We start from the raw sequence: 21,062 nt of genomic DNA on the forward strand, positions 1-21,062 counted from the left end.
TCTGTGAAAGGAGACTGTGTTGCTGATGTTGATGCAGAATGGGCTTTTAGCGTAGAGTGCACTTACAATCCTGATGTCCATGATGCATGCTTGTCAGTTGCTGCAGATTCACATGTGTGGTATTTCGAGAGTGGTGCTACAAAGCACATTACCTCACATCGTGAATTGTTCACCTCTCTCGAGTCTGTCCCTCATGGAAATTCAGTCACTTATGCCAACAATGCCTCTTATCCGGTTCAGGGAGTTGGAAAGATTGTGCTTACTGTTAAAAATGGCAGTTCCTTCACACTCGTTGATGCACTTTATGTATCTGGGATCAAGAAGAATCTCTTGTCTGTATCCGCACTTGCTAGACTTGGGACTTGTTGATGCACTTTATGTACCTGGGATCAAGAAGAATCTCTTGTATGTATCCACACTTGCTAGACTTGGGACTTGTAGTCAAACTTGTGGATGACAGATGTACAATTCATGTTCTGAGTTTTGGTGATGAAATTGTTGCATCTGGCCTTTTGTGCCGTGGGCTGTATAAGCTCACTTTGTATGACAAGTGTGGACAAAATTTTGCAAATGCTATTGTAGATTCAAGGGCTATTTCATATGCAAAACTTTGGCATGCACATTTTGGTCATCTGAATTTTGCAAGTTTGCTGCGTTTGCAGAAATCTGATATGGTTTCTTCTTTGCCGCCTCTTGAAGCACTTGTCAAACATGTTTGTGAAGGCTGTATTTTGGGTAAGATGCAGCGTTCTAGGTTTCGAAAGGATGGTTCAGTTCGGGCCACATGTAGGTTGCAGCTTGTGCATAGTGATGTTTGTGGGCCCATGCAAACTCCGTCCTTGGGAAATTACCTTTACTTCATGACTTTGATTGATGATTATTCCACGCATGCATGGGTATTTCCCTTAAAATTAAGTCCGAAGTTTTTATGTGCTTCAAACAATTTCTGGCTAAGGCTGAAAATATCTCGAAATGTACTATGGGCACCCTCCATTTCGATCGAGGGGGGAGTATATGTCTCATGAAATCAATGCATTTCCTGCTAGTCATAGGATAAAACACCAATGTACAGTGCCTTATACACCTCAACAAAAGGGTGTTGTTGAGAGGAAAAACAGGTCACTTACGAAAATGGCACGATGTATGGTCAATAGTCAAGCTTTGCCGCATTCTTTTTGGCTTGAGGCCATCATGTGTGCCACTTATGTACTAAATAGGTGTCCTACGAAAGCTTTGCAGTCTATTACTCCATATGAAGCATGGCATGATAGAAAGCCTTCTATTGAGCACATGCTTGTTTTTGGTTGTTTGGCATATGCTTTGGTGCCACAAACACAATGCAAAAAATTGGATGACGATAAGGCTATCAAATGTATTTTTGTTGGTTATAGTGTTGAAAGAAAAGGTTACAGGTTGTATCATTCGCAAACAAAACGTATTTTGGTTTCACGAGATGTAGTGTTTGTGGAAGATTCTGTTCAGCCGTTGCTGTCATGTACTAGAGACAGTAATGTAAGCTCACATGAAATTTATGACACTTTGTTGCCTCTTTTTGGTGGTGGAAATACAAATGTAAGTTCCAATGAGGCAAATGTACACCCTATGGGGGTTTTTGAAGATGTTACAGATCAGCCTATTACTGATGCAGATGTACATGATGTACTTGATGAGAAAAGGTCTGAAAATGAGCAAGCTAGAGGTATCCCAAAATGTCTGGTTCACACTTTGCATGACAGTAAATTGGATGCACCTTTGTCTAGTCGTACTCGTTCAGGCTCTTACCATGCATCTTATGCATCGGATTGTTATGCTTTGGTTGTGTCTAGCTTACATGATGTTGAGGAGCCTCTATCTTTGGATGAAGCACAGAATTCAGAAAATTGGATGGCTGCCATGCAATCAAAATATGATGCACTTATAGAAAATGAAACATGGACTTTATGTGATTTGCCTCCTGGCAAAAAGGCCATTGGTACAAAGTGGGTTTACAAGTTGAAATGCAAGCCAGATGGTGAGATCGATCGCCATAAGGTTCAACTTGTTGCAAAGGGTTATGCACAGCAAAAAGCCATAGATTATGAAGAGACTTTTGCTCCCACATGTTTGTATGACTACTGTGATTTTTCTATGTGCATTGGCAGCTCATTTTGGTTGGGATGTAAATCAATCAGACATTGTTACTACTTTCTTGAATGGTGATATATTTGAGGAAGTTTATGTAACGCAGCCTAGCGATTTTTTCATAAAAGGACAAGAGGACAAAGTGTGCATATGTAAGAAGATTTTGTATGGGTTGAAGAAATCTCGTCGTGCTTGGTATGAGAAAGCTGACACTCATTTGGTCAAACAAGGCTTTCGTAACAGTCCAACAGAAAGCACATTGTATGTAAAGCGTGAGGGTGATGTACTTCTCATTGTGGTTCTTCATGTCAATGATTTGCTGATCACTGGACCAAATGAGAGACATATTGATTAATTTAAGGCTGATTTGAATGCTACTTTCAAGATGAAAGATTTGGGGTTGTTGCATCATTACTTGGGTATACAGTTTAAGCCTTGTGATGGTGGTATTAATAGCCTTGTGTCAAAAAATTTACATAGAAACATTGCTATGTAAGTTTGGACTTGAGGATTACAAACCTATTGCCACTCCCATGGAAACAGGTTTGAAGTTGAGTCTACATGATGCTGGAGATCCTGTTGATGTCACTCTTTACCAAACTGATGTTGGCTGCCCCATCTATGTATGCAACACAAGGCCGGATATTCAGTTTGCAGTCTCCGAGGTCATCAGATTTATGCATAGCCCAGGGTCTAAGCATTGGCAGGCTATCAAGAGGATTTTTTGCTACCTTAGTGGCACTTTACATCTTGGCTTGTTTTATCCCACGGGGGAATCATTGCCGCCAGACTTACATGCTTTTTTGGACTCAGATTGGACTAGTTGTTTTGACACACGAGTGTCCACAAGTGGTTTTTGTTTCATGCTTGGTAGCTCATATATATCATGGTTGATCAAGAAGCTACCTACTGTGGCCACTTCGAGTTGTGAGGCTAATTATAGGGAAATCTTCACAACTACGGTTGAGTGTGTATGGCTCAGATGCCTTATGGCTGATTTGGGTGTCGGACAACACTGATAGTAAGAGCGCATTGGCATTTGCGAGGAACCCTGTTTTTCATGCTCTCACAAAGCACATTGAGGTGCATTACCACTATGTCAGGGAGAGGCTCTCAGCAGGAGAGATCAGTTTGGCTTATGTGCCAACACAGGACAACCTTGCAGATCTTTTCACAAAGGTATTGTCTCCTGAGAAGCTTGAAGCTTTCCGCAAAGCTTTGGGCTTACTCCCCTTTGTGGACTGATCATGTCCTCAGGGCATGGCACTTCCCTTTACTCATGTGCCAGCTCTCGTTCACCGCATCACTTCAGGGGGGATTTGTTACCATATACATGTGGTAGTGATGTGTGTGAACACACTAGGACTGTCGGGGCATTTTTTCCCTCTTTAGGAGGTTTCCCCCCCCCCCGAGCATTGTATATACGCCCATCACTCTAGGGCTATCCATCTTTCCATTGCACATTAAGTAACATAATCTCTATTGTGTGCCTTGAGCTTCCTTCGTCTTCTCCAAGCTGTGTGCATTTCTCTGCAACCCTAATTCCAACACACAAAACTCAATTCTCTACTAGAGTAACATATAAGTAAATGCATGTTATTCTCTCTAGGTTATGCTAGATGCATTCTATAGCATAAGCTGATGCATCGATGTGGACATGAAAAATCATTTTTCAATCAAGGGCTTTCAAGATTGGAGTGGAAATCAATTTTTTCTTCAATGTGTGGAATGCTTCTCACATTCATCAATCCACTCAAATTTTGCAATAAAAGAGTAGAGAGAGGTTTGGCAATAATTGCATGCATATAGATGATTCACTGATAATATCCACAATGGCCCAAAAAATCTTGTAGCTCCCTAACATTTGTAGGTCTTGGTAGAGCTACAATCACTTGAATCTTCTCACGATCTAGAGAAATGCCATTCTTGGACACAATGTGTCCTAGGATCTTTCCCTATCTTACCATGAAGACACATTTTTCTAGATTTAAGCAGATACAATATGTTTTGAACTGTTCAAAATTCTTTTTCAAGTGTTCCATATGCTCATTTCTCAATGGATAATACAACATAATTCATCCATGTAAATATCTAAGAATTTTCTTAGATACTCCTTAACAGCAGGGCTCATTAGCCTTTGGAACAAGGTACGTGCATTACTATTACTCTATAAGCAAATATGCCCATTTTGAACTTTCAATGGGTTGAAGGATAATTTGAGAGAAACCTTTCCCAAACACCACGGGCTAAAGGATAAGTTGAGAGAAACCTTTCCTGAACACCACGACTAAGTATCATCAGCCTCAATTGGTCCATAGAGGCTGCAATCCTAAGTTGTGTTTATGTCACAATATGGATTACACTGAAAATTTCCACATCTATTGATATAAATGACAAGGCTCATTTTCATTTCTTTTATATTACACATAAATAATTTTTAGGTGACTTATTAAATTATAAGAAACTCATTGCATCCAGTCTGAACATGATCGATCAAATTTCATCAAGAGCCAAACCAATGGGACACAATGATTAACTACATGGTATATTAATTGTCTGTCTTCACAGATGTTTGTTAAATTGGGTACGTCCCTTACTCTCTTTCTAACACTTTAGAGAAACATTAATTCACATTTTATGTTGTTGTGCCTTTTGTGCAACTCATTCTATCACATGACCTATAATAGGTAGGGAATAGTTATCTCTTATAGTAGCCACGTTTACTTGCTTGAGATTCACACTATAACCTTCCATTCTTCATGGTACTACTACAATCGGTAACAACCAATTTGTGTGCTCAATCTCACATATTAACTCTATCTCTTTAAGCTTGTCTATCTTTTCCTTGATCTTCTTTGGGTGTCATTATATGTATAGGGATGCTGTCTGTGAGGCTTTGCATCACTCTTACGCTATATCATGTGTTGACAAATGTCTAGATCTACACTCTTAAGACCTTTGTATGACCATGAAAATACATCTCTATACTCTTTGAGTGTGCTCTTCCTCTTTCATGATGTTAGTGGCAATGTATGTCGATCTCAATTCCTCTCCTGGTTCAGATAAGTCTTTGCGCTTGGCTTACTCAGGACCATCGTATGATGTCCCTGGTTCTTTAAGTTGCCACATTGGTTGTTAAACTACTATCTTTTAATCTTGTATGGTGTATCTATTGCAATGAGAGGCTACATCATATTGATCAGTGTCAGGGCCCTCTTCATCCATTTAAGTTGTCCACCAAACCTCTTTCCAGATTTTTTTTAATTTTTGATATTTCCATTTTACTCAATTTTTGTCTTCCTAGATGGCATCCCATTTGTGCCTTTGGTTTTTGTTTTACTTCATTTCTTTGTGTTTTTCATCTTTTTTGAAGCAGGTCCCACAAATCTCTTAGTGATCTTGTCCTTGACACAATCCATTGCTCCTACAATCATCAAATATTGCGTTTTAATCCTCATATGAGACATAGGTCTTCCTCTCTTTTGAATTTTTTTTCTCACTTGTTTTGCATTATATCTTTCTTATCTTATGGATTTTTGGTTAGGAAAATTGTAGAAGATCACCTCTTTTTCTTTTGGTATCAGAGCTACTTGATAGCGCATCCTCGATATCTATCTCTGGAAGAGCATCATCTTTTGAATCTTGGAACTCTTTATTATTTTTGTCGCCCAAATTCTTGATGAAAATCTCATCAACTATATGTTTACACTCAACAGTTTCTTGTGTAACTAGGCCCCCAATTTTTGACCTTGATTTCATGATAACACTCACCATCTAGAAGGGTGCTATATCATAGCCCTCTTTGTCACAAATTTTTTTTGGGTTAGTATCTCATTTACATATACATCTAGAGTAGCCAATATCTAATCTTCTAGCCAAATTGTTTGAAAATTTCTCAACAAATGGGAGTCCTCACTGATATGCTCTCAATTTATGTTCCTTAAGTAAATTAACTTTTGGTATCTTCTTGAGCTTGAGCTCTAGTCACCAAAATACTTTTACTAGAATTGTAGGCTCATTTTTAGACCCACTCAAGTATGGAAAAATAACAATGATATTCATCATTGCCTTCCCCTTGTTATCAAGATTTTTTAGACATTCCTCAAGAGCACAAGTTATTGTGCATTCATCAAAATATCCAAGAATCTTTACACACTCACCCTTGTGTGAACAACTCCCTTCCTAATGATCACCTCCACATTCATAACACTGACGTGGTTACTGGGCTACTTATGGATTCCCCATTGGTTGTCCTTGCCTAGAAGGATAACCCCTAGGTTTATAGTTCTATTAGCTATGAACATGAAAGTGTTCTCATCCATCATAAAATGAATTTTTGCTGCTTGCATAACATATGATGGTTGTACGCCTATACTAATCCAAGGAGGATGCCCTTCATCAACATATGCATTACTCTTGGGTTCTTTCCCATATGATTCAATTGGCTCTTCATAGTATGAACTTGGTGGTAGCATTTGTCTTCTTGTGGCTTCCTCTCTAACTTGATGTAGATCTTTACCGGAATTCTCTTGCAATGATGAATAGCCAGCAAAGAGATGTTTAATTTCTTCCCTTTCATTGATGAAAGTTGAATACAATCTCTAGAAATAGACAAACAGTCTGTCTCTTCCATCTCCAATAAAACATTGGATCACCAGGGTAAATGTGGCCACACTTTTTCAAGCATATGTTTTGAATCCCACTAGAATGTTCTCATCAAAAACATATATGTGCATTGTTGCAAAACTATTACACCACTTAAGCTTTTAGCCTAGCTACTCCAAAAAGGACCTTGCCTCCAAATCCCCTTTAGGGATGACTTGCAAGTGTTTCTATTGATTGAGTGTACATGATGATTGCTCAGTTCTCTTGAGGTAAAGGATATTTTTGAACCAACACAAATTGAGGTTTGTCTCTCCCTTGGGCTAAGTTGTTTGGGCTTTGGGGCTATTCTCAGCGGTGATGGAAATGGTTGCACCCCTGGAGGTGCATATGGCCTTGGAAGGTGACAACCAAGTTCCAGGATATGTTCTTTACCTTAACCTATTCTCACCTTTGGAAGTACCAAACCATTATATCATTCTTGGCAAGAAACACTCGTGCTTAACCAAAGATATGGCTTTTGTAAAAAAGTCATATTAAGGGTCTAGAAGAAGTCAAGTAGTAGGAATTGATTCTACTATGTACCTCAAGACACTAGTTTAGTAAAGTCTATGGCTCTATCCTTGAGTACAAATCTCTAGACTATTGATCAAGATCAACGCAAGGTGTAACAAAGGTGATCTTGCCTAGCCTTTATACACAATAAGTTCTCCCTTCTTTGTTCTGAGTTTCTAGATCTTTTCTCATCTTCAAGACGACGTCTTTTGATATCACAAACAAGACTAGGTTCTAGTTTTTGCTTCCCATTGTTAGATAGTTCAAGCTCAATGGGTTTATCCTCATCAAGGAAATCTACAAAATTTGTAAGGAAAAGACTATGAAGTCTATTATTCATAGGATTACAGAGGCCTGACACAAATTATGCCACTTTGGCTTCTTGACTCATTCCTGTTGGATCATACTTGACAAGGGTCAAGAAATGTTGATAATATGACTCCATGTCCCTAGTTCTAAGAGTACAATCAAGAAACTCATTTGTGCGATCAAAATGATAAACCTTGTTTTGATAGTTCTTCTTTAGCCGAGTATTAAGATAATCCCAAGATGTTGCATTAGGGTCGATAAATTTTTCTGTACAATGATATCTCCACCAATGCTTGGTTGTCTTTTCCAATTTTAATTTAGCAATAATGATCTTGTTCTCTATAGACGAGAGAGCTAAACATCTATACATTCAATCCAATCCTCAAGAACTTTTCCCATATCTTTGCTATCCCCGCTAAAATTCCCAGGTTGAGACTTTTGGAGCATAGCATCAATGTTTTGATCAATGATCGTAGGCTGAGGTGCAATTGGGACATTTCCATTTACAACCACTACATTTCCTCTAGGAGGCATTTTTATTGAGTGCACCATATTAACCAAAATTACACACCAATGTTTTAATCAATGATCGTAGGCTGAGGTGAAATTGGACATTGGCATTTACAACCAGTACATTTCCTCTAAGAGGCATGTTTATCTAGTGCACCATATTAACCAAGATTACACTTACTATAATATATCCTATTTTGTCTTAAAGTCTCTCTTTAAAAAATTAAAGCTGACAATTGAGAATACGATAAGAGAGAAGGAAATAATAATAAATAGATTAAATCAATTCTACATCGCAAACTTTTTGTGGTTCAAAAAATTTAGACTGCCCTTACTACCTAGAATGTGAAGAGTATCCTCACCATCCTCATGTGCTCAAAAGTCATTTCTGACACTTAGAAAGAATGAAGTTGAAGATAAACAACATATTTTTGGGTAAGCCGGTTTTGACCTCCGAAGCACTCTATAGCTTCCGTAGAATGTGCTCTATCTACTCCTATGGTCAAAAAATAGTTTTGATGCATGTATGGTGCGTAAGGAATTAAAATAGATCATAAATAGACACGACCAAAAATACAACTTCATTGCAAGAGAACCACACAGAATGGAAGAGCTTTCACCTACGAGCACGTTGGTATGCTTGGATTTGAAATGCCACTCCACACGAGGGAGACACAAAAGATTGAAATAGTAGAGGGCTCACAAAACAATACTGCAACATACGCTCACTTTTATTATCCAAAAACTTAGGTCAAAAGTTACAAAAGATTGGCTTTTATACCATAGCCAAGGTTTAAGAAATGGAACCTTAACTAAATGGCTCAATAATAAGGATAGGGACCACAAAGAGATACAAATTTGAAAGCACCTAGCCATTTGCATTCTTTTGGCAATCAATTGTACTGATTCAACAAGTTTGGACTTTACTAGATTTCAAATTAATAAATGATGTTTTAATACAATAAGTGGGGATAAAAAATGATAATCATGTTTGTGTTAGTTGAGCAACTAATCTCCTTGCCTTTGTTGTCCATGACACAGCTACTTAGGGTGCTAAGTAGTGGTCGGGCTTCCTTGCTTTAGTCTACTTCAGGTGCTGCTCCAATCCTTGTTGGTACTTGAGTCACCATTCTTTATCTCTAGTGGACATGACTGAATTGTCCATGACATAGCCACTTAGGGTGCTAAGTAGTGATCGGGCTTCCATGCTTTAGTCCGCTTTAGGTGCTTCTTCAATCCTTGTTGGTACCTGAGCCACCAATCTTTATCTCTAGTGGACATGAGCTGCATGATAATCTAATTCTTGTGCTCAATGGTTGAGTATCCCACAAAGAGAGCTCTTAAATTGGTGATGATTGGGCCGAATATCTTACTACTATAAGTGAAGAAACCCATATAGAAGGCCTCTTCAAATGTCTGCATGTAGTAGGAGGGTAAGAAAATAGTACATTGGTGGAAAATCCATAGAGCACCTCCTCTGATGGTTTCTCTGACAAGTCATAGCACAAGCCTTGATTGGCCTCAAGGAATGACATACATTTGGCATCTATCTGTTTAGCTCGATGGAATGTCTGTAAATAGGTGAGAAGCATTTTAGAAATTTTAACCAACATAATGCAAGCCAAATCTGGTATCCCTCAAAAAAGATGTATCGTTGATGAGAATTCTCCACCATATAATCTTTGGTTGGCTTTCCATTTGATGATGGTGGGAATCGTGGGTAATTGAGCCAGGTTGGTTGCTTTGTTTGATAATGGACCCTTGGGACTAGGCATTGCACTAGATCTTGCTTTATTTCTATTGGTGCATTAGTATAGATATTCAAATACATTGGATACTGGTTCTCAGCCAAATGCCGTGTCACTTAGGATGTACCATTGTTGGATTGGTAGCGATCTCTTTGAGTAGCCTTTCTTTAATTTTCAGCACTTCAAACTTGATTAGTAGGTAGGGGAGAGCTTGTTGATGCCACTCTTCATTGATATTATCCATTGCTAGTAGGTAGGGGAGAGCTTGCTGATGCCACTCTTCATTGATATTATCCCTTGTTAGAAGGTTGACATTGATTTCATGAGAAATCCTCTCCTCCCACTACATGACCTCCTTCCATACTTTTCAATTTTGTCTTCTACTTGATTTTTAAGAAATATTTCTTCTTCTGCGGCCGGCTAAGCTTGTTGTAGGTGCAAAGGGGCCAGCTTCTTCTTGTGTAACCACAATCTCAGAGAGACTTTCTTCTGTGGTTAGTATTTCTTCAAAATTCATGAACTATAAAGTGTATGTATCTCCCATAGTAGTCTCTGGTTGATCCTCCCCAGAGGTGGATGCATGAGCTTTCATGCCCTCTTGAGCTTTTCTAAGCTCCTCCTTGAGATGTGGTATCTCCCTTTGATAGCCTTCTTCTCTTTGCATAAATTCAAGGGATAGTTCTTGGTGTTGCATTTGTTCAAGCTTGACTTTCGTTTCCAGCCCTTTATACTTTTACGGAAGGGCTTTGTATGCTTCATCAGTATTTTGCAATGTCACCACCGTGGTATTTGTCTACAGTTGATTCAGTAGCCGAGTCTACTCTTGGCATCAAGACTCACTGTAAGGTCTCTGCCACCCTTGGAAAGGGGATTCCCATGTAATGGAATACATATCATGCCATTTTGGTCGTAAACAAAAAGTTACTATTTTTGGCAGTTTTTCTAGCTTTGATGAGCCAATGTTAAATATATTATTGTAAGATTTTCAAAAATAAAATTTTTAATTTTTTTATCATTTTTGTTCAAAAATACAAAGTTTTGAGGTGCTTACACCCACCTAGACGCGACCGTCTCGTCTAAATTTATCCCGTCCTGAATTTTCATAAAAATAGCTTTCTGTCTCAAAAACTACTAACCATAGCAGGTGTGTGCATCTGAAACCTTAGTCTGTCTTCCTCCAGATCGTCCTTTAATAGCAAGTTTCAAAATTGAATTCTGACAAGCCAAGCTCACTTTAGACAATTAAATTTCATCCTAATGTTAATAAATTAAATCCTAAGCCTAAGGTATGCATGTGCATGAGCATGTATGTGCATGTGTATGTATGGGTATGTGTATGTATGACCATAAATGACCCACGGCCATAGCCCATCTCTTATGGTATGTTGACCCTAAGCATGGGTAAGTACATGAGGTGTATCACTCAATTGGGTAAAAGGGGACACCTATAGTGGTAAGTGAGAGGCTTGTGACACCTCTAATCCTTCATTTGGCAAGAGGGGGCAAGCAAGGGAGGTATGGGCATGCCTTGAACCTCAAGCAACCTCCAAACCCCTATATAAAGGCCATTCACACTCAATTTTGGACACACTTGAACACACTTGGGAGAAGGGAGCTCTACTGCTGTGGCAATTAACATGGTGGCTTCTACATCAAAGCTTTCAGAGAATAATACCTCCAAAGCACATTGGGGTAATGTAAATCTATTTTTTAATCAAGCTATTATCAATCTCTTCTCTCAATTGGAATCCTTTCTAGCTTCATCCATACATTATCATTCAATTGGAATCCTTTCCACTTGCTATCATATTGCCATTCAATTGGAATCCTTTCCAATTGCTACTCTACTGTCAAATGCTATACTCTTATTTACCTATCTTCAATTGTAAATCAACAATTATTATATCTATTTTAGGTCATTTCTCTACATTACAAAGTAATGAAGCTCTCACCCTCAATTACATAATTGATTGTGTTGGCTGCATGCACAATTCTTCATCAATGTAACCTAAATATTTGCCTGAATTAGCTAAGCATTTTCAAGAATTGTCCAACAATAATGATGGATTTTTTTTGCAAGTATATATAAGTGTTTAATCATGAGATTAGTGCATAAATGGATGGTGTGAATGAGTATTTTCTATTAGACCTTACATAAAATTTCTTGTCTACCATAAACATAAATCATTGGAATAGAAGTGTAAGAATAGATGAAATTAACATTCCATCAACCTTATTATCAAATTGGTTTTTGCACAATTAGTTCTTACACATTTTCAAGTTAGTTAGAGACAAAATGGCCCCAAAAAGGACCCGTGTTAGCGAGACTCACAATGATGAGGCTGGCACTAGACGAGAAGCTGATAAAGGAAAAAGAATTGCCTTGGAGGATGTGCCACCAAACTCGCCAGGCAATGGTCCTACATTAGACAAGGTTGGAATTAATTTTGTTAAGTATTTGCATTCATTGCATAGACGATAGAGTAGAAAAAGGGAAAACGATCTCTATGGATCATAAAACCATCACAAATTACGGCATATGTTTTATATAATTTTCTTTGAAGAGTGAAATATTGTTTGGAAAGTAATATGTTTGCTCGTAGGAAAGAAATGTTTGCCTAGTAGAAGAACTCTCGAACCTTCTTCATTCAAAATCCTATACTGATATAGTCAAAACTCCCTTTGATATCCAGGGAGGAGAGCTTAACGGAGTGAATGCTAAAGCAGTGCATATGGTTGCACACATCTTGCGGCTTGGTGCCCATAATGGAAGATAGTACTTGCAGGTTGTTGCCTAGATTGCAAGTTAGTTGCTGCGGGTTGGTGCCCAGATTGCAGGAAAATTTAGTTGTATGGGCAACTAAAGACAGCGAGAGAAATAAACTCTCGCCAAGAGGAGTGAAATCTTGGGGTTGGGATATTTTAATGAAGAAGGATCGTATGTTGTTTTTCTTCTAGAAGGATTGTCTTGGTGCCGATTTGTGAAATTGGTTGAAGGGTTGTCTTAATGAACTTGTGATGGAAACCCAAAAAAGGAACTTTGTGTATGAACAATCATGTGGAAGTAATTAGAAAACAAGCAGAACAAAGTGTGAGTGTGGGGGTGGAAAGTGGGGACTGGCTCAGGTTGCCAGTCATGGATGGGTGGTCTTGATTAGTCGAGAAACTCTCCTCTCCCTCTTGTAGAAGAGCAAACTAGAGACTCATTGTGCCAAGAGTCGAGAATTCCAATTGTGTGTGCCTCTGAAAGTATGGGGAAAAAGGCAATTGGGGTTTCTCTCTCTCTCTGAAGGTGAGAATTAGGAACGTCATAGTATTGTAACAGTTCACACTTTCCTTGCAAGACAGGGCTAGGAATCCTTTTTAATGGTTTGGACTCAAGTTACTCGGTGACGAGATCCTGTCCATTAGAATCTTGTTTATATTGACTATGTTTTCTCAATCGAATAGGGCCTAGCAACGTGTCAGGTGCCCTCCTATTGCCAAAAGGTAATGGTATCGGGGAGGGGACCTCACACGTGGTATCAGAGCCTAGGTTAGGAAACTGGAAAATTTGACATTGTTTGAAAAATTTGGAAAAATGAATTGGAAACTTAAAGTTCAAGAACTCACCAGCATCGATGTTTCAGGAAGATGCTGACGCTGAGTATCGCAAGTTCAAATCCTTTGAGATAATGTATTGTGAGGCTTGTCGCTCTTCAAATTTTGCTTTTCCATGCAACATGATGAAGTTTTGATGAAGGATTTTACTCCTCCATCAACAAGAATCCAAAGGGGATGGGAACTTGCATGGGACTGCGATGGTGGCATCTTCTACATCAATGTGAAGAAGATCGGATGCCTCTCTTCTGATCTAAAGAAGCTTTGGTGGGGGGAAGAGCTACGAGTGATTTAGCTTTATTACTTCCTTGGCACTACTAGAGATGACTACACTGTTATCTCAGAAGATTTCCTTGACATGACCTTAAACGAATGGGTTTTTAATCAAGTGGTAAAGGTGATCCCTAGCTATAGGATCAAACCCATGTCTGTCCCTGATATCTTTCCTAAAAATAAAAGTCTTGTATTTTATGAACCCCACAAAGATGTGTATAAGAGCTACTATTCAAATGAAATAGTAGATTCCAAGAAACTCTCCACAAATACCTATCGACTATACCACATGTCCCTGGAAATCTAGCTTTGAGAATCATCTAGTTTTTAGTAAATCCAACCTTTGTACATATCATGATAGAAGAAAAAGATGCTCATCTAGCTTCTCAATGAGATCCCAACTTTGTATATATCTTGATATAAATAAAGTTAGGGCATCTTGAACTTAGTGAAGTTAGTTGCGTTAAATTTATTTATTTTTTGTCTTGAGTTGTGGAAGTTTAAAGCACTTGATATAGCGTTACGTCTTTAAATCAAACCATCGACAAGTGTATTATTGCGTAGGTACCATCAAATGCTTTGCATACGGCCCTACAAGAGAAAAAACTTCTCCTGAAACAAGCCCAACCACCCACATTCAAAGGCGAGGGAGCCCATGTCGAGCGTGATGCTGAAGCCTGGATCGAGGCAATGGAAGACTATTTCGAAGCTGCAGGAACAAGGCAATGGAAGACTATTTTGAACCCAACCTATAAACCAAACTATGCTCGCAATGTTTCGTCTTGCTGGCGATGCAAAAATATGATGGAAACAACATTGCAAGGACTTGGGTGTTTAGGATCTTCCCAGTCTTGGGAGGAAATTAAAGAAGCTGTTACAGCACGATATCTTCCACCTGCTCATCGTGATGCCAAAATGAATTAATTATTTGCTCTAAAACAGTTATCTTTATCGGTGGGAGAGTACTACTCCAAATTTTTTATTTTGCGAAGATATGCCCCAAAAATGTCTACTCAACAAACAGGTAGCACGGTTCTGTCAAGGGTTGAATCAACTGCTGGATACTCGTCTTGAAGCAATGAGACCCATGTCACTTCAGGACGCTCTCTTAAGGGCAACACCTCTGGCTAAAGAAATGTCCACGAATCAGGGGTTAGAAGACTTTAGAAATAAAAGGGACAGGCCCAAAAATTGGAGCCCTAGACCTACTAATCAAACTTATCACCCTTGCCTTGTAGCAGTCGCAACTACAACAGCTCAACTTGAGCATCTTGATGTTTGTTATTATGAGTGTAATGAGATAGGACATTATAGGAACATGCGTCCCGGAAGAAGTGTAGCAACTACTGCAAATGCAACTCTTATAGAACCAAATAGTAGAAGCCATGTTCGTCGTGGAGGAAGGAACATATGAAGAGGACGTGGAAGAGGAGCGATGGCTCAAACTCATGCCATTATTATGGAAGAGCCAACAGTAGGAGACCTAGCTAATGAGAGAGTAATTTTTCAACCTTGAAACTTAGAAAGGAAGCTTAGGAACATAAGCGTCATTAAACACCTCGTCAAATAGTAAGATTTACATGAAGAAGATGCAACTTGGGAAGATGAAACATCTCTCCTTAAAGATCATACGGACATACCTTTGAGATGAGGACATCTCAATTTTTCAAGTTGGGGAGAATGTAAGGTCTCTGGCACCCTTGGAAAGGGGATTCCCATGTAATGGAATACATATCATGCCATTTTGGGTCATAAACAAAAAGTTACTATTTTTGGCAGTTTTTCCAGCTTTGATGAGCCAATGTTCAATATATTATTGTAAGATTTTCAAAACTAAAATTTTTACTTTTTTATCATTTTCGTCCAAAAATAGAAAGTTTTGGGGTGCTTACACCCACCTAGACGCGACCGTCTCGTCTAAATTTATCCCGTCCTCAATTTTCATAAAAATAGCGTTCTGTCTCAAAAACTACTAAGTAAAGCAGGTGTGTGCATCTGACACCTTAGTCTGTCATCCTCAAGCTCGTCTTTTAATAGCAAGTTTCAGAATTGAATTCTCACAAGCCAAGCTCACTTTAGACAATTAAATTTCATCCTAATGTTAATAAATTAAATCCTAAGCTTAAGGTATGCATATGTATACATGTGCATGAGCATGTATGTGCATGTGTATGTATGGGTATGTGTATGTATGACCATAAATGACCCATGGCCATAGCCCATCTCTTATGGTATGTTGACCCTAAGCATGGGTAAGTACATGAAGTGTATCACTCAATTCGGTAAAAGGGGACACCTCTAGTGGTAAGTGAGAGGCTTGTGACACCTCTAATCCTTAATTTGGCAAGAAAGGGCGAGCAAGGGAGGTATGGGCATGCCTTGGACCTCAAGCAACCTTCAAACCCCTATATAAAGGCCATTCACACTCAATTTTGGGCACACTTGAACACACTTGGGAGAAGGGAGCTCTGCTGCTGTGGCAATTAACTTGGTGGCTTCTACATCAAAGCTTTGAGAGATAAATACCTCCAAAGCACATTGGGTAATGTAAATCTATTGTTTAATCAAGCTATTATCAATCTCTTCTCTCAATTGGAATCCTTTCCAATTGCTTCCATACATTATCATTCAATTGGAATCCTTTCCACTTGCTATCATATTGCCATTCAATTGGAATCCTTTCCAATTGCTACTCTACTAGCAAATGTTATACTCTTATTTACCTATCCTCAATTGGAAATCAACAATCATGTCTATTTTATGGTAATTTCTCTCCATTACAAAGTAATGAAGGTCTCACCGCTCGATTACAAAAATGATTGTGTTGACTGCATGCACAATTCTTCATCAATGTAACCTAAATATTTGCATGAATTAGCTAAGCATTTTCAAGAATTGTTAAACTAAAATGATGGATTGTTCTTGCAAGTATATATAACTGATGAATCATGAGATTAGTGCATAAATGGATGGTGTGAATGAATATTGTCTATTAGACCTTACATAAAATTTCTTGCCTACCATAAGCATAATCATTGGAATAGAAGTGTAAGAATAGATGAAATTAACATTCCATCAACCTTATTATCAAATTGGTTTTTGCACAATTAGTTCTTACACATTTTCAAGTTAGTTAGAGACAAGATGGCCCCAAAAAAGGACCCGTGTTAGCGAGACTCACAATGATGATGCTGGCACTAGACGAGAAGCTGATAAAGGAAAAAGAATTGCCTTGGAGGATGTGCCACCAAACTCGCCAGGCAATGGTCCTACATTATACAAGGTTGGAATTAATTTTGTTAAGTATTTGCATTCATTGCATAGACGATAGAGTAGAAAAAGGGAAAACAATCTCTATGGATCATAAAACCCTCACAAATTACGGCATATGTTTTATATAATTTTCTTTGAAGAGTGAGAGATTGTTTGGAAAGTAATATGTTTGTAGGAAAGAAATGTTTGCCTAGTAGAAGAACTCTTGAACCTTCTTCATTCAAAATCCTATACTGATATAGTCAAAATTCCCTTTGATATCCAAGGAGAAGAGCTTAGCGGAGTGAACGCTAAATCAGTGCATATGGTTGCACACATCTCGCGGCTTGGTGCCCAGAATGCAAGATAGTACTTGCGGGTTGTTGCCCAGATTGAAAGTTAGTCACTACGGGTTGGTGCCCAGATTGCAGGACAATTTAGTTGTATAGACAACTAAAGACACCGAGAGCAATAAACTCTCACCAAGAGGAGTGAACTCTTGGGGTTGGGATATTTTAATGAAGAAGGATCGTATGTTGTTTTTCTTCTAGAAGGATTGGCTTGGTGCCGATTTGAAATTGGTTGAAGGACTTTCTTAATGAACTTGTGATGGAAACCCAAAAAAAGAACTTTGTGTATGAACAATCATATGGTAGTAATTAAAAAAACAAGCTGGACAAAGTGTGAATGTGGGGGTGGAAAGTGGGGACTGGCTCAGGTTGCCAGTCATGGATGGGTGGTCTCGATTAGTTGAGAAACTCTCCTCTCCCTCTTGTAAAAGAGCGAATTAGAGACTCATTGTGCCAAGAGTCAAGAATTCCAATTGTACATGCCTCTGAAAGTATGGGGAAAAAGGAAATTGGGGTTTCTCTCTCTCAGAAGGTGAGAATTAGGACCGTCAATAGTATTGTAGCAGTTCACGCTTTCCCTGCGAGATGGGGCTAGGAATCCTTTTTAATGGTTCGGACTCAAGTTACTCAATGACGAGAGCCTGTCCATTAGAATCTTGTTTATATTGACTATGTTTTCTCAATCGAATAGGGCCTAGCGACCTGGCAGGTGCCCTCCTATTTCCAAAAGGTTATGGTATCGGGGAGGGGACCTCACACTCAGACTGTGCTAATTGAACATTTGCTACATCAAGCTGGACTTGCACTTTTTGAGCAAAAGAGCTGGTATATTTTAAGGCCGTGGTGACGTTTTTAGGTACTTCTATTGCTGCTGCATTGTTTACCTTAAGGCTTCTAACTTTGCTTTAGATTTTTCTATGATTTCTTCCACTTTCTTGTTTATAGTCTCCATTGCCTCACTAAATGCATCGTTGAAAGATCCAGCCACCTCAATCCTTGTCGTTGTGAGCTTTAGCTCTACTAGAGGTGATGTAGCCAATGTTGGGTTTTGGCTAGGGTGTATAGAAGTTAGTACATTCATGAGTGATTAGTATGTGGAGTTAATTACAAATTGAAATAACAAGTATGCTCATTATAAGTGAAAATGAAAAACAACAATGCATTTGATTCAAAATGAAAAATTTACAGAGTGCTTTTAAAGCCCAAAGCTAGGTTGCTAAAGGATAGAGATCATGGACCTTGTTTAATGTAGTCTTTGTGGAATTCATTTAGTGGGGTCTTCGTGGGTCATGGATATATGCATGCATGTATGCCTCATACATTATGTGTCATAGGAAAAAAATGATTCCCATCAGGAGGTTTACCCTAACAAGCTCCCCCTTAAATCTAATCATGGTATCTTTACTGATTCATCTATGGTCATTATAATTCATTGATTCATCATGGCTAGTTAAATCTCTATTGATTCATTAGCTCATGGTTCACAAGGTGATCGCTTCTCTTTCCCTAGGATTAGAACTAGAGTACATCATCATCATAATTATAAAAGTGGTGAAGACTATGTTTCTTCATGTGTCATGGTGGTCTTCTTCATTGTTGACTCCTATTTTTGTTCTTCATGATGTTTGTTATGCTCTTCATTTTCATCATCTCCTTGGTTTTCATGTCTTTGTATTGTTCATAGTATGTAAAATACTAGGAATTGTAAAATATGCAATGGGGGTCTTACCAAATAGAGTACTATCTCTATGGAAGTGTCTTGCCAAAATACAATATGATAAAATGAAAAAAACACGAGCCAAATCTCCCCCTTGAGCAAAGCTTCTCAATGGGAATACAATCTCAGATTCAAGGCTTAAAAGAGTTGGCTTGAAATATACCTGTAAAAATATCGCAATCCCTAAACCGGAGCTCAATCAAAAGTTTGAGGAGGAGCAGCCTTGATGAGAGATGCGACCAAACCAATAGCCAAGCAGCCTGGGTGAAACTTGATGGCCAAAGCTTGGGGAAAGAATCTCAAGACAAGGACCCAACAAGCTCTAGCATGGGAAAAGGACCCAAGGAGCAAAACTTTATTATTATTTTTTCTTTTAATCAGAATGAAAATTTACATTGGTTGCCAGAAATGATATCTGTAGAGGTTGGACCGGGCAAGGTAGAGAGCAGAGGAGATGCATAGTCTATTGTGAGGGTAGGCAATATTTGACAACCCAATAGGTTGAGGACCAATGCTAAGCAATCCAAAGGATGAATGGCCGCAGCTTCAAACAATGGTAAATCAATAGACCAACAGCTGATAGAAGCGGTGCAAATGTGATGGAAACAGGGAGAGCGGTTACCTTGAGGCTGGGGAGCATTCAATGGGGTTGATCGCAAATTAAAATAACAAGTAATCTCACTATAAGTGCAAATGAAAAACAACAATGCATTTGATTCAAAATGAGCAATGTAGAGAGTGCTTTTAAAGCCCAAAGCTAGGTTGCTAAAGGATAGAGATCATGGACCTTCTTTAATGTAGAGGCTTTATGGACTTCATTTAATTTGGTCATAAATATATGCATGTATGTATGCCTCATACATTAAGTGTCATAGGAAAGAGATAATTCTTATGAGGATATTTACCCTAACATCTAGTAGTGGTGAGCATAAACTTCATGTTTCATTCTATCCACGGATTCTGGTGCTATATCCCTTGAGTCCTCAACTTGTTGAGAAGTGATGGCCTCGTGTTGATGCGATGGTCCAACCATCTCTTATTTTGGTAGCTTCTCATGTGGATGATCAATCAATTTCTGTTTTGTCTGTGTGACAACTTCAGACTCCTCTAGACGATCTGCTTGACCTTCAAAAAAAATCGCTTGATGAATAATTGGCTCCTCTTGTGGAGGCCATCAAGCTTTGTAGTGGTAGGCGTGACTTTCTTCTTCTCTTCAAGAACTTCTTCCAACTTTTCTTTGGTTGTGTCGTTTTACTGGTCTGAACTGTGCCTTGACTTGCTCCTTTGATTCTTTTATTTCTCATAAGGGGAATCCAATCCCGCCAATGGGTCGTAGTTGTGATGGTACAGTGGATTCTTGGTGCGGATCTTGAACCTCTTTGCTTGGGGCTTCCATTTATCCATAAAATATCCCTTGATCTCTCTTTCCATCTCAAAAGCTGTTGCTTCTCACTCAATTCTAGCTGCCCTTTGTGCCAGCTCCTCTGTTTATATTATGTTTCATGGTCGCTTCTTGCTAACTGTCTCTTCTACCTTTACTTTTCCCTTTTCCTGCACTATTTTCTCTAAAGGATCCTCTTCTTCACTTTCTTGGTCTTTGTTGCTCTTTGGTGCTCCTAATGTGGTGGCCGTTTCTTCTTTTGGTTCCTCTTTGGAGACCTTGACAAATATTTGTCTCAATCTTGTAGAAATTGGTGGTTCTCTAGGCGGTTTTTCTTCTTCTTTCGCATCAATCGACACACACAGACAGAGCAAGAGAAAAGAGGGGGGAAGGGGAGAACAACGCCAGAAACGGGAGGGGGGGGGGGGGGGGGATGGCTTCATACTACTTAGCAAGGTGTTTATACAACCATAACAATGCCACAACCATGATCTCCGTAGCCCTTAAAGCTTCTATCTTGGCTTTTGTAATCTCTGAATGTGCAAAAATTGAGAAAAAAGCCCCCAAAAAGATTAGAAATTTGGTTTTTGAGGGCCACCCTTTTGGAAACTTTGATTTCATTTGACCTCTTTGGCTCCCAATTT

This window comes from Adiantum capillus-veneris, chromosome 28 (genome assembly GCF_014529385.1).
Source record: "Adiantum capillus-veneris isolate H3 chromosome 28, ASM1452938v2, whole genome shotgun sequence".
NCBI classification, from domain to species: domain Eukaryota; kingdom Viridiplantae; phylum Streptophyta; class Polypodiopsida; order Polypodiales; family Pteridaceae; genus Adiantum; species Adiantum capillus-veneris.